We start from the raw sequence: 16433 nt of genomic DNA, 5'->3' as shown, positions 1-16433 counted from the left end.
TACGTATATTGTTGTGCTTGTATGGGGGCAGCAAATTCTGTTAATATGCAATAAATGACACAAAATAATAAAAATATACGAAAACCCATTGACTGAAAATTTTAATACGTCAGTCAGCGACCCTTGCAGAAAAAAGTTATAACAGGGGGAGGGATTTGAAAAACGGATGTTATTATAATGAATAACTTTTTTTTTAATAAACATAATATTTGTATTTTTTTGCCTCCTAGAAAACAATTATTTAATTAGTAAATAATATTTATATTTACATGCATTGAAATGAAAGAAATTATTTTATGTATATAAGGAAATATTAATTTGATCTTAATTAAATTAAATGTCTACAATTTGTGTGTTTAGTGCAATTAAATGTTTTACAATATAAACATTTTATAATACATTTTAAATTAAATGGAATAAAACTTGTGTTAGTATTGTAATTTAAATAATAATAAAATACTTAGGTATATTTAGACATTTATATTACAATGCTATTTCATGAATAATATTTATAGTTCTATAATTTTGTTCACATATAAATAAATCTCGAAGTTTATCAACATACAAACGGATATTTATTATAATTGTCTACAGGAAGAAGTACAAACATTTTCAAAATCCCTTTCTCATATCTGCATTAATTGTCCTTGTGCTTTATTTATGATCATGGTAAATGATAGCTGAATCGGGCATGTTGCAACCTTTTGAATTTAATTTGCGAATTTTATAAAGTTTGATATTTTGGACATCAATACATGTTCCCTTTTAAATTTACCATTCATGTGATTGTTAATTTGATAGTATTTTTGATAACTAATCAAATTCCCTTGTAAAGTCGAGGTGAATTAATATTGTTTTAATAAAATTATTGATAAACCAATTTTTAGTTGTAATTTATGCAGTAGTATAGACCTAGATAATCGAGAGAATTCAAAAATTCTGTTCGAAAATGTCCAGCTTCATTTTCGTTAACTACATTAATACATTATCAATTGAATGAATTTAGTTGACCGGATAACATGTTTAATGTTTATTGTATGGTAAAATACAATGTATCAAAATAAATGTTTTTAGTAGTCAATAATAGCACGTTAATTTAGCCATTCATGATCTCTATAATTTATTTGAATATTTGGAAACACGCTGGTAATCAATGCTTAATTTGTATTCATAAGAATAAAAAATCAACGAACAATTTAATTTTTTAATTTTTTTGTTTAATAGCAATTTTTATAGAACTATTTCTTTTTTATAAAATATTAATATATAATAAGTGCCTTTGCCCTAAACTAAAATAGAAAGTCGTAATTCTGGAAATACAGAATATCTTTATTCCTATATTATGTGGGAGATAGACAGAGAAAACAAATATTGGTGTGGCAGCCCCTTAATTCGTCTACAGGTGTGGTCAAAACATGTGGTCACTGGTCAATACAATATAGCAAATAAAATGTATATTTTATGTAAAGTAGAGCCAAAAAAAGTATTTATCAGGTATTTCAGCTGAAATAATTTGATACATTTCTTCGAGTCTATAATTTAGTATTAAGTATTATAGGTAATCAATAATCATAGAGTAATATAATAAAGAGACTGTTTCTCTATATTACCTGTATAAATTACTCTATGAATATAATGCACTATTAGGTAACTCATTTAATGTCTTAAATGGATCACCCCAAATGCCTATATATTTTCGGAAAGTCATTAAACGCCTAAAAAAAATGTCTGCAGCGTATGTGCCTACCGTGATCGTTGACTATTATAATAGTCACTTGTTTCATGTTTATACTTCTACAGTTTACAGTGTAAAATAATATTCAGAAAATTTCATAAATTGAAATATACTGTGGACTATGCCGCTGTGGCCATTGACTATAATGCAATATTAAATTAAAAATAATGTTGATAAAAAATAGATTGAAAATATACGACATGGGATAAAATATAGCCGATTGTACAATATTATAATTAAACGTTTTAGTAAACGATCATTTAGAACCCCATAATCTAAAATTTAGATTCTAAATAACACAACTGATATGGATATTAGTAATTAGTTACAATTATAAATAACTAGATAATCTAACATTCAAGTAGTTATTAGATAACCCGGATAACCGTGGTGTGATATAGTGTATTTATTTTATATTGAATCTACAGTGATACTATAGCTCAGAGACTAAAATTGTGCGGGGTACTAAAAACTATGTGTGGTCTAACTGTTTTTATAGTTTATTTCTTCATTTTATGTATTAATACATTTTGTATAAATATATTTTCCTTATAATAAATATGTTATGGATGAAAATTTGTCAAACCTCAGAAATACCCGGACAAATCGAGATTGACCACGATACTTGGACAAAATGTAATATTTTGATGGAAACCCCGTAATGACTATTTTATCGTAAGATTTTATTACGATTATTAATGACCACACCTAGACACGTAAACATGATGCATAGTTATTATCTATCATGTAATATTCATATGGGTATTAGAATAATCATAGCGTGTCCACGAAGGTGCAGGATATGCATCTGGACCCCCCGCGACCTCAGATGGCACCATGAATTAAGAAAAATTGTTCAAAAAGGGGGGCTAAAGCTCTTTAGCCTCCTGGGTACGCACCAGGTTGCACCCTCTGCGTTTAAGGTCTAGACACGCCTATGAGAATAATTATACAACATTACAATTTATAAGCATACATTTTATTCAAATATATATAAATTCAAAACATTGCTACAAAATATAGTAATTCAAAATTTAATAGTTGCTGCACAGAAATATTTTGGGCCATCCTTCTCAAAAATGACAAAATTCTAATTTGTTCATAATTTTGAACTATTTTTAAAATCCTCTTATCAACATCAATGTATTTTTAAGGGGACTATTTCCTGCTTCTCAATGATTAATGATTATAATTAAAGTTTATTACCTGTACTTTTGAAGATATGTTATATAAGACCATTAACTTGGATGATTAACGCTCAATTCCATGTAGTCTTCTGTATTATATTTGCAGCTTCAGCGTGATTGTTGGTTCTGTTTTTCCATTCAAAACTATTATACATTTTCCAAATACTGGATGAAATTAATAGTAACCTTTTCCATTTCCATTAATTCGTCCAACATAATTGTCTTCAAACCAATCAAGTAAAGGTCGTATTTCTCTGGTAAGTATTCTAACAACAATTCAATTGCCAAATCAATATCATTAATTGGAATGAATATCAAAGTTACAGTCATTTTCACTAAAATTTAAATGAAATTATAATTATTATGTTTTGTAGCAATGTTTTACATTTATGCATATTTGAATAAAATGTATACTTATAAATTACACATAATGTTATATAATTATTCTAACTTATATATTGTTGTATTATTGTCATCAGGGCCAGATTAAGCCACCCGTAGTTCGTATGTAAAAATTGAATTTCATAACATAGACACTTTTGAATACTATTTTTTTTTTTTTTAGTCATCTTCTGATAGGCCCTAGTTATAGTGTCTACAGTGCCTAATGGTTAATACGGCTCTGATTGTCATAGGTATTTATGAAAATAAAAGAATTACATTTATATAATCTTGTCCACATACTCAAACGGTTGCGTCCAAATTACGTTACAACCATTTGTCATTATTCGCTTTTTTGTATACATTTTTTACGCACTTAGTTACTAATAAATATTAATCTATTAAAAATAAGAATTCATAGGATTATTTATAATACGATTTTTTATGCTATCAATATTCGGTATTTAACTGAACGAGCCGGGTAGAATAAGCCGCATGTTAAGAAATTACACATACTTAGACTATAAAGATACCATAATATAAGAATAAGATATATTTTTAAATGCGGCAAATGTGAGCCCTATGCTATGTGTAACTTAGACGTGTGTGACGCGTATTGAATATAGGTATTAGGTAGTATATTATTGGTTAATTTATTATTTATTGAGTACCAAATTAAAATTGGACAAATTATGAAACCACAGGTTTTTTCGCACCTCGAACACACATTATGAAAAAAAAATTAATAATTACACTGATTATCTTAAACTATTTAAGAAAATCAAGAAAAATGAAATTCCATGAATATTTTCCTCATTTATACGTGCTTTCTTATTATATATATATATATATATATATATTTAGTATTATTCTAAATTATAATTAATAAAGCATTTTATTCAAAGTAGACTGTAGTTTTAGTTTATTATTGTACAATAATATAATATTACCACAGATTCGACATCAACTGCTGGATACTGAACCGCGCATTGCAGCATTTACATTGATTCATCCTATTTTATAAAATACTGCTTGATGATACTTACGCTATACGTATGTTTTTGGTGTAACATATGTACCGTAAATAGTAATATATCGTACTATTAAACCAAAATTATATTATCAATGATTATAAATAGTATTATTTATAATCAATTCGATGATTGATATTATATATGTAGGTACCGAATAAAACTGATTGTTTGCTGAATTTTAAATGTTTGAGATTGTAGTGCTAAATAAGTTTTAATAATACTGAAAAACTATCAATGAAAAATAATTTGTTTTCGAATTCAGTGAAAAAAAATTTGACATAGTTACGAATGGTAATTATTATTATTATTATGTAGTATTTTTTCCGAATATCCGAGTCGATCATATATTCATGTATTTACGCATCGTATATTTTTAATAAAAGGCTAATTATACTAATTATAATTGTTTTTTTAACATGTTCTGAAAATAACAACGAAAAAATGTTTTTATATACCTATATAGGTACTTTGTAGTCAATTTGTACATTTTGTTATGTTGAAAATAAATTAAAACACCAAAATGTAAACACTTAAAAGTAAAAAACCATATACCTACCATAGTTTTTATGTGTTATATATTCATGTACGATTGAGCCGACGAGCTAGCGAAAAAATCTCAATGGGTCGCTCAAAATAGGGGCCGATTATGAATATATATATGGTTGTAATTTTATTTTCTATGATAATGAAAAATTAGTACAAAAATCCATAGAAAATATTATTAGGTAGAATTATTAAACTATGCAGTACTTAGTTGTAATCAAATATTAGAAATCCTAAAACTCTGAAGGCCTATCCTTGCTACCGACACTGAAAAAAGTATATACCCAAAGGGGCAACTGAGCAAGGGCCAATATACTGTTTTTAGGTTTTCGAAAATTTTAAATACACCTACGTTTATTTCTATATTACAGCTTATTATAGAAATTCAAAACTCATCAAAATAAATGAAAAACATTCTAATAGTCTCGAGAATTTCTAGTTGACAAAAAACTAATAGTTATTTATAATAATAATATAATATACAATATTAAATATTTCGGTAATTCGTGAATGACGTGAATATATCTATCTACCTAGTTGAATAAAGTAATAAATTACTTGCTGAGAATTATATTAATTAATGAATCAGGCACATATGCTATAAAGTATAAATGCTATAATAGTTTATTAATTAAACTGTTTTTTTTATTTCATGTTATTTTATATACAAATGATCAATTCACGAGTATTCAAGTTTAGGAAATAGGTATAAATTCAATAAACAAATATTATGTTATATTATTATGATAAATAATAAATATACGAGTATAATAACTAATGAAAAAAAAAACCTTGGAAATTATACAATAATATGTGGGAAACACATAATTTTCAGTACCTATTACAATTTATCGATTAAATAATTTATGGAAAAAATATATAACATGATATTTTGAACAATATAACTAAAACGTTGACATCAATTTATCCATTTATCATGAATTTACTAGGTATGTTTGTTAATAATTATTATTTATTAATATATAATATATACTGCAATATATACTTCGTAAGAGACAAGAGTAATATACACATTTTCATTTACGTAGGTTGTAGGTACATAAAGTAAGTATATTATATTTCACATTTTTGCCATGTGTTGTTAAATAATAATTACTTTATTTTATCTAATCTATGACTATAAACGCAGTATACGTAATATATATAATTTGGACATGATCGGCTTGTCATCTAATCCCCGTATAAATGTATAATGTAGATACGGATAGCATTTTTATAATCGGCATACCACGCCGATGATACTGTTATAAACACGAGGAGTGAGAAACTATATTATGTATAATTTTCGATAAATAAGACGATTAATTAAAATAAAATTAATGATAAGGTTCTGAAATAATGCTACGATTTATTGCTATCTATTTTATGTTAATGTATAACATTGAAACGATTTCGTTATAAACTGCGTTTGCTGTTGAGTTGATCATTGATCACTAATGGATATTACGCTGTATATGTTTATGTATTTAATACCAACTGCTATAATATCATTATCGCAGTCCACATATTATAAATTATAATACTATATGAAAATTGAAAATAATAAATTATGTGTAAAGTCTGTGATAATATTGCAGTTGTACTGTATAATGTCGTATCTCATGTGTGATAATTATTATAGTATCGATTATCGGCCTAGGTTACCATGTTACTATTTATAATAGACGTGTCACGTATATATTCGTATAAATGCAATATCATAGTATTACATCGGATGATCCATTTAAACTTTAAAGTATAAGACACTTGTTGTTTCAAAATCCATTTTTTTTATATATTTATTTTTATGAATTATTTTTAAATTTAATTTTCGTTTTTTTTTTTATATAGCGGCTTTGCTATTCAATTGGGTGGGTTTCTTGGTGTTTATGCCAAACTGTAGCAGCTCGTTATGGAGCACTTGCTGGATTTAGATTATCATTAGCAAAATGGACGATGATATATCATAACTATAGATAAACGAAATACTGAGATAGTGAGATGTCTGATTTATATTTATCACCAGAAAGTCGTTCAAATACATGACTTTGGTGGTTAGTTTTGGCATTTGAATTATTGATTTTATTCGTGCTGTACAATACATGAATATCAAACGTAATTGGAGGCTGCTTAGTGTTCCTGCAGTCTGCACAAAAACGAGTGTTATATTTTTATTAAATTTTTAATCTGATGGTAAAGTAAAGTAAAGTATGTGCAATATTTATTAAATTTATTTTTGTTCATATTTTATTTTGAAGTCATAAGAATGTTACTAGAAAAATTGTTAGAAAAAATAATAACTTATAATACTTATATAAATTACAAGTATTTAACCTTTGACAACACACGTAAACATCGACTTAATGACAAAAATATAGGTATGTACTATAATTAATTACGTACAGGGACGTATTTAGAAATGTCATAAGAGGAGGGGGGCACAAAAAAAAAGTTCAAATTTGCGTACATGGGGCGTAGAGTTGTAAAATATCTCATATAATAAAAATACGGTTAATGGGGGGGGGCACGTGTCCCTCCCTTAAATACGCCCCTGATTACGTATTAATGGATAAAGCAAACTGTGGGGTAACCAGGATCATAATAAAACCATAGATGTTATTTGGGAGGATTATGTAGGTGTAGGAATTATCCCCATGGTACTTTTGAGGGGGAAAATAATATTCTTTTATCCATCCCAAAACCAAAAATAAGGTATTACGTTACAAAAAAAGAATAAAATAAATAAATGGTTCACGAGTGTACTTATATTCTAATGAATGCTATTTTGTTTTATCGATTCAAGTTTTTTCAATTTGCATTCCTATTTTTAAAATATTTAATTTTTGCCCCGTTTAGTATGTTTGCCAAGTGTAAAACAAATTTTCATACCTTATAATATACATAGTAATTCATACTTGTTTATTATTCTAATTTTCTTGGATCTTTGGATTGAGATAGGTATACTAGATTCTTTATTATAATTTGTTAATAGTTAGAATAGGAAATCTCTGATGTTAAATTCACAGAACATGTGACAATTTATAAACCAAAATAATAAATGTTATAAATTTAAAAAAAGTTAACACTACGGTTAAATAAAGGTTCTTTAGGTGATATATCATATCATCACTCCTTTCTCCACGTAGTTATACACCGCTGGCCAGTGGCGGATCCAGAGGGGGGTGATTGGGGCGATCGCCCCTCCCTCCCGTTCTCTCAAAAAAAATAGTTTAAGTCCCTGATTTTAGTTTTTGACGTAATTATACTTCAAGGATAACAAAATTATAGTGATATATTTTTTTATTACTATTATCTAATACAAAAATTTTTTTTTTTGTTCTGTACGAGACTGTGGAAAGTAACATATGTATGTACCTAAATAAATACTTCATCAAAATTAATGTGTGCCCTTTAAAAATCGCCCCCTCCCCTGTTATCTTGGTCTGGATCCGCCCCTGCCGCTGGCAAACAAGATAAGTAAAATTGACTAAGTAAAGATATATATTCTACAACAGTTCTTAACCTGTGATCCGCGGCAGCCTTAACATATAAATCATATAATATACGTCAATATGTGACATGAATTCATTATTACAATACTGTTGAATTATTATTTTATTTTTGTCATATTTAATATTATCTTATTATATAATTAATTATAAGAGATAGACTTATCTTATCTTTATAACACCGACGACAAAATATAAAGGAATTCGATACAATTTAGTATCTAAAGTCTTAGATACTAAATAATTTTATTATTAATAGTTATTTATCAGTTTTTCTTGTTCATACGAAATATATTGGGTAAGCAGTGGTATATTTACTGCCACTAAGTGCAGTTGATTGATCGTACTCAAATAACTCAATTATAGTTTTATACTTACCTACGTAATTTATAATTAATACGTGATATTTTTCAAATCGTATTTAAGACTCTTAAGTTAAAATGGTCCATTCGTTAAATTTAAAAAGGTTTATTGTGGTGATTAACGTTATATTTGTTATGTATCCGTTTGTCATACGTTAAATACGGTTTAGTAAATTTATTTATATCAATTTGCAGAGTCGTAGCTGGGCTTGACAAGACTTGCCTAAGCTAAGGGCACATAAAAAAGAGCGCAAAAGCCATGATAAAATATACCTATGTTATTATTAATATTAATAATGTAAATTGTATTAAAATATTTTCAAAGTAGTTATACTACTAATACTATATATATATATATTTATTTGTTTATTTATAAAATACAGGGACAGTTTTGGCTATTCAAGATAGATTAGGAACCATTTAATAATGCACAATATAGAAATATATTTATTATACAAATATTACAAAGTATTTATGACATAAAATATACACGTAATACGTTATAATATTACGCCAAATGATAATAATTTTGAAAATCGATTTGTATGATAATTATTAAATAAATAAATATATATATATATTAAAGTTAAAAATAGAATTCAAAATTCAACTCATCCCCGCCAATTTATTCATATTTATAGGGTATGTCGTATGTAGATTCTTATTCTATACTTATTCAGTACCTTATTTAGATGCTTAATTTAGTATCCTTTAGCAATCAAAAATCTTTAATGATAAGTATGTCAAATATGTACTTAAATATGTCTATGTCTATGTTTTTGTTGTTGTTTTTTTTTTATGTTATTAGTATTCTAGTAACCGTTAAAAATAAAAAAAATAAAAACTTGAAATTTGAAATTTTGTACAGAGGTCCCTTAAGTAATGTAGGGGCTCATTAATAATTATCTTTATCGGGCTGATTTGTTAATCTAAACCATCCAGGGTATCACCTAAACGCATACAAAAAATTCATTCAAATCGGTCCAACCGTTAAGGGGGAGTTTAGTGACATACGCGCAGTCACTTTATATATGAAGATTAAATGATTACTAAATAATAAGTAATTAATATTCTGTATTCAAATGTTTTTTTTATCAAATTAAATAATATAGGTAGTTAAGATTATATTTTATCCATCTGATTATTATATAATTATTTAAATATGTATGTACACACTTCATTATTTTCCATAAGTGGCGTGCCTAATAGGAATATATAGCATTGTAGGTCAGGCGGATTCACGAGATGCCAACTGATGTGTAAGGAAACTAACTACTAAATCCTAAACCACACCAGGGTCATCATTTGGGGACTTGGAGTATCGCAGAAACGATATGAGGTGGAAACGACCAAGGAACGAATTTTTTTTTTTTTAAAAGAACGACGAACGGAACGAATTCTTTTTTATAAGGAACTTGCCAAACACTGTCATAGGGTATACATTGGTGCCTGGTGGCCCTATTTTTTTCTTGTATCGTATTGGCTTGCCTCGATTTTACGCTACTAAAATAAAATAAATGTATTATGGTAATGTGTTATATGTTAGTCACGCGAGGTACATACATATCCCATTCGATTTTGGCAGATATATAATATATTTCATATAATATAAATTATAATGAGACCTAAACCCAAAAATGAAAATAAATAACATTGAATTTATAGGAGAAGTATACGAAAGTTGAGGTACTATATAACTATAACCTATAGCTTGTTCTTATTGTGGTATTATTAGGCACGTATACAAAAAAAATTTCGGGGGAGGGGATTGAACCCCAAACCTCCCTGTATACGTGCCTGGGTGTTATAGTCATAAATCGATACACATATTTGACGGCGTAAAAATAGTGGCGTGGCCTTAAGTCAATCACGATATTTTATTATCACAAAGAAAAATATAGAGGTATACTATTAGGTAGGTACCTACTTACGGGTTACTATTAGTTATTAAATACAAAGTGAAAGAATTAAGAATGACTTGAAAAATACAAGTAAATTAACTGAACTATACTGTGTTTTATACTTTTATTAATACTTTATGTTTTAGTTTGATAGTTAGCTTAAAAATTATATTTATGGTTTTTATAAATTTAAATTGTTTTAACAGCTGTAGCATAACCCTCATATTCTATACGATATTTGTAATTTATTATTATTTATTTATTTATTTATAATTTTGATATTTTAATTTGATAATTAACTTAATTATAAATTAATTATGTGATTCTATGTAAAACATACTTGATGTTTTTTACCGTATCGTTTTTTCCGTATCTATCGTTTTTTTAGGTAAATAATATCTATATTTATTTATAGTGAATACTGATAGTTGATACACATAAACAATAAACATATAATAATATGAAATTGTTCACAAAAATGTATATTACTGATAAGTAACTAATTACAGTGAAAATTGACCATTATGTACCTACCTAATCTACGATAAACAAAAGACTTTATTTAATACGATTACATTATTACAAATTAAAATAAAACACAGGTTCCGAGCCACGAGGTATGTATCAAGATTGCGAACCTAAAAATTTCTGAAAATATATTTTTCTATTTTCATCGTTATCGTTAGTTAATGACAATGTGTATTTTTAATTCCTTAACTCAAGGCAGAAAATTTTTTTAAATACTTTGATAGTTCAATGTATACAAATCAAATTTTGGTCAAGTAGTTTTTAAGATAAAAAATATTAAAACATATAATTCTTTTCTTCAAAAATGTTGTTTTGCAACGACTTAAAATTATCTATGTTAAATGAATATTTTTCATACGTTAGTGTTTCTGATATGAGTGTCTTACGTTATTATCACCCCATGGCCTACATTATTATTTAACAACTTTAAAATTAAAATAGAAAATTCAACAGGCTGCAGCAGAATGATTTTGACGTATATGTTTATTTATGATATTAATTTATAATTGCCATTAAACGTCGTCTTTAGTCTGTACCTGGTAACCGTCTGGTTATCTTACCATAAACATATATTATTATTTATTTATTACACTTGTCTGGCATTTTATGGTTAGCGGTGGCTGATGACGGCGGGCATCATAGACGTTTAAGCATACTATTATTAAGTGTATTCAGTGTAGACCACTATATGTGTTCAATCGAGCAGTATGATTTGTTGATGTTATTTGTAACAAAATTTTGTTAACGCTCATTATTATACTACTTACCCAAAAGTTGAAAATATTTAACTATCTCACCGAATGTTTAAAAAGAGTTATAGATACCTACCGATAAATTTGAAAATTAACAAAATTATGTTTTTATTAAATTTATTAATCATAATAATCATAATAATTTGTAATATGAGAAAATTATTTAAAAAATTTTTTTAATACAAACTACACAGTCTAGTGCAATGTTTCCCAACTAATGTTCCGCGGAACCTAAGGGTTCCGTCAGTCGTTGCCAAGGGTTCCGTGAGAAATTTGAGAAAATATAAATAAATTAATAATATTTTTGATTTAAATCATGATTCTAACATAGAATAGCTCCCGACAAATATATGGAGGTTCCACAAGACGTTCAAGCTCTTGCAAAGGTTCCGCGAGTAAAAGAAGTTGGGAAACACTGGTTTAGTGTACGGAACTCTGGTGCAAATGGTGCAATATAGTATTACTGCCTCCAATAAGTTGTTATTTTCATAAAGGGACATAACATAACATACATATTAAATGTATAAAGAAAGATGATTGTCGGATTTCATTGAAAGCGTGGACTTATGTTTTATGTATATGATATTGTTGGAAAGTTCGAAGATTCGGAAGATGTATCACTAATTCTCTGATTGTCTTTGATTTGATTATAATGTTAATGGACATAAGGGAAGGAAACACGGTCAAAGATTTGAGTATAGTTTTTGACACTATATTAAATTATTAACGTTTCCCCTCAGATAGAATCTTCTAATAGTTGTATTGTTGTAAAGCATTAAAAATGTTTGGGTATGTCAAACGTATTTGTACTCAGTTCAAATTGGTCGCACGTTGCACTTATCAAATTATTATTCTGTGCGATTGTGCCTTTGTAGAATTTATGCTTGAATACGGATCTGTATTATGGAATCCGCATGCAATTAATCATAGCTGTTTCAGGGAACGTGCACTGCGTATATTTTTGTACGTAGTTCGTAGCTGGGTATGTATTAAAAATTAACCATTAACCACATAATTAACTATTATCCAGCTCTTTATTCTCTGCAATTATCTACGTTGGCTAATAGGAAAATACAAGCGAATTTAACTTTACTTTAAAATTTACTCTCAGGTGTAACTGACTACTCAATAATTATCTTCCCTTACATTAATTTCAAAATCATTACTTTAGCTACACGTAATAACTATCCGTTTGTAGCACAAACTATGCTGCTAATGAGCCACTTGTAAGAATGATGAGTATTTTATTGTCAATATTGGACAGTTCACATTCTGCTTATTAACTTATTGTATCTTATTAGTTATTATACATATGTCTTCTTTGTTATATTATTATAATAATAATTATACCATCAATTATTGTTATTTGTAGCCCTAGGTTCGTAGTCATTATAGTATATTTAAATAACTTTATACCACTCATTAAAAATACAGTATCTATGATGAAAAGACAATTTAAAATTTTAATAACTCTTACTATTATTGGACCTTATTTTCTAAACATAATAGCCCAAAACGATAAACTCACTAGATGAGAACTTTTAATTCAGGGAAAATAACCTTTTAAATTTTGATATACATTCATCCAGCAGTTTTACAATTCGTTTATAATAACAGAACAACTCTTCATTATTAAGTTGTAATACACACATAATAGTTAAAAATGTGGTAATCAGGGCAAGCTGTCACTATAAGCAATTATATATTATGTTCTATGTATATTGTATAGGTATCTAACTGTCTAAAATAACATTTATATTTTGGAAATTTTGAAATGTGGAGATTATTAAAATTAGAAAATATAAATAACCTAACCCAACTATAGTTGTATGAGATTTTATTTTCATCGATTATAATAAGGTGCATTGTTAATATTTATTACCTACCTTGATAGTTGACAATTTGATATCGTAATTCGTGAATCATAAATAGCCACATCACCTATAATGCTTTAAAAATATATATATTTTTCGACATAGCTATGTATAAGTAAAATACAATTTTTAATTTGTTTTATTAATCATATTATGTAAGATCTGACTAATGACATTAATTTTCCACATAACACATAATATAACACATTTTTAATTCATATACAGTTATACCTAGTTTATATACCTATCCTTGCTGCATTTATCCATCGGTGTTAAGTATTTACAATTCACTGCGTGCGCTTAATGTTTACGATGTATCAACTATTTTTTGAAATATTATTTAATACGTATTTATAGTATTTATAGCGCATGCAGTTCCATACAACGACCATGAAGATGTTCATGTAACTCTATAAATACAAACGATTTTATTAGTCATTATTTCGTTGATTAGGTAAAATAATTTAAGTATTATATCCTTGACCATTTAAAAAAAAGAAACAATAATTTTTATATCAACAGAGAAATTTTATTAACATTTTTAATAAATGGAAAAAATGTGGCTTACTGACTCACGTAGATAAATACATTTTAAATTTCAAAATAATTATAAAAATGAAAAAACATCGGGTGGCTCAAAGTGGCACAAAATTTAGTACAAAAAAAGAAAAAAAACAAAATAAAGGCATTTAAATCAGAAAAAATTGATAAAGTTAAGCTTTAAGAAAAAAAAAACAATTAACAAGGTAAGACAAATATAAAGTGAGTGTAGTTGAAAAAAGTTGCCAAAAGTGGCTTATTACAAAAAAGAAAAAAACAAAATATAAATACATATGAATCAGAAAAAAGTCGCTAATAGCTTAAAGAAACACAACAAAAAAGCAATAAAAAAAAACACATCGGATGACAGAACGACACAAAAAAACGTTGATTGGGGGGGGAGGTATGAGATGGCGTATTCGGTGCAAAATATCGTGAATTAAAGGCCACTGGTCGGCTCTGCACATTCTCGCGACCGGTCCTGCGGGCAGACGACGAGTGTCGCGGGGTCGTTAGCTCGGGCGCGCGATGCGTCGACCATTGCGGAGGACGAGGCTCGGCTGCTCAGGGCGCGTGGGAACGACGGTTAACAGCGATTGTGGTGCTAGTGCACGATGTCGTGCGGTACGACATATACTGAAGTGGCAATGAATAACGATTCTGGCGACGGGTGGCGGCGACCGAAACACGGGGCGAGCTTATAAATCGGCGCTACGGAACAAGTCGTGGGACTCGGCTGATGGGATTGCTTCGGAGGACCAAAAAGAGAGCCAGCGGACTGCGCCACGACGCGCGCCGCAGTTCCGATACTCTACTTAGATTTCGTCCAGCAGGATCTCGTCGGCCGCCGTCGGAGTCACACGCGCCGCCGAACCCTGAAACCACAAGTTTCCACAGGTCCGGCGCCGCTGACGTCCGCGATCCTTACTCCTCTGTATATAAACTCACCCCGCGAACTGATTCGTCATCATCACCGCCGTCGTCGCCGTCGTCGTCGGTACCGTCGGGGCGGAATCGTTGCCCACGTCGGTACCATAACTAGCCACCGCATCGCCGTCGTCCGTCGTTCCGCGTGTCCTAAACGTCCGAGTGCCCGCACAACCACCAGAGGATCGACTGTATCACGGCGACCGCGAACGCACGACCACCGCGAGAACACGTTGCGCTCGCAGGTTACCGCGGAGAATGTGCTCGGACGACATACCGCCAGTACCGTCCGCGCACTTTCTCGTACATCCCCCCCCCCAATCCTTCGTCGCCGTCATCCTGCGACCGATGACCTCCGGCCGAAGGGGCCACTTCCGGGACGCTATTTACGTCGGATGCAGCACGCTCCCAACACAAAGCGCTTGACGTCTCGCCATGCCGTGGCAAAACGGCGTGGACGGCGCGGAGCGATTTGCACGGGCGTCTCATCCAGGCGAAGCCAACCCACGATCTCGCCGAGACTATTTCTGACTTCCGGTCCTTTGGCCGGCTCCGAGATCACGCGGCGGTCCTCCGCGAGCTTCCCGTCGTCTGACGGCCCGTTTTCGTCGACTACCGTAGTCGTTCTTGCTGTGCAGGAGGTATCGACGACGTCCTGCAGCAGCGCGACATCGGGCGGCGCGTCCTCGCCAACCGGCGGTTCACATACCGACGACAATAAATGTTCAACGATATCGCGAATCAATAAATCAACGGACTTGTCGGCGGACTCATCGGCGGATTTGTCAGCAGATTCATCAGAGGACTCGTTAGTGGACTTTTCAGCTTCAATCATGGTGTTTTCAATTTCTATGATGCGGTCCAGGATGGTTTGGAGCGCCTGGAACGCATAGTCCAAGAACGCTCTGGTCGTATTGATATCGATGAATTGAGAAGCCATTATTTTATGAGGAAATGAGCAGTTGTGTATACACGTCTTAGGATTTTGATTGACAAATAAAGTTGTTTAGAATATCGTTGCTCGCCGCCGTGGCAGATGATTTCGAAAATCACCCTGACGACAAGCACAGCGTTGTTTATTACAAGCCAGCAAATACCTGTATGTTCATCAATTCTAATCGCAGTCGACATTAGGATTTTGCTGTCCCGTTTATTTTTCT

General features: G+C 30.1%; 1 pseudogene; it reads right to left on the bottom strand.

The window, feature by feature from the left end:
- Window positions 1-2937: 2937 nt before the first annotated feature.
- On the bottom strand, window positions 2938-3252 carry LOC113550866 (annotated as a pseudogene).
- Window positions 3253-16433: the final 13181 nt, after the last annotated feature.

The sequence above is a fragment of the Rhopalosiphum maidis genome, chromosome 2 (assembly GCF_003676215.2).
Source record: "Rhopalosiphum maidis isolate BTI-1 chromosome 2, ASM367621v3, whole genome shotgun sequence".
In the NCBI taxonomy this organism is placed as follows: Eukaryota; Metazoa; Arthropoda; class Insecta; order Hemiptera; family Aphididae; genus Rhopalosiphum; species Rhopalosiphum maidis.
The sequence above is the reverse complement of the archived record's forward strand: the minus strand, read 5'-3'. Positions and strand labels throughout refer to the sequence as shown.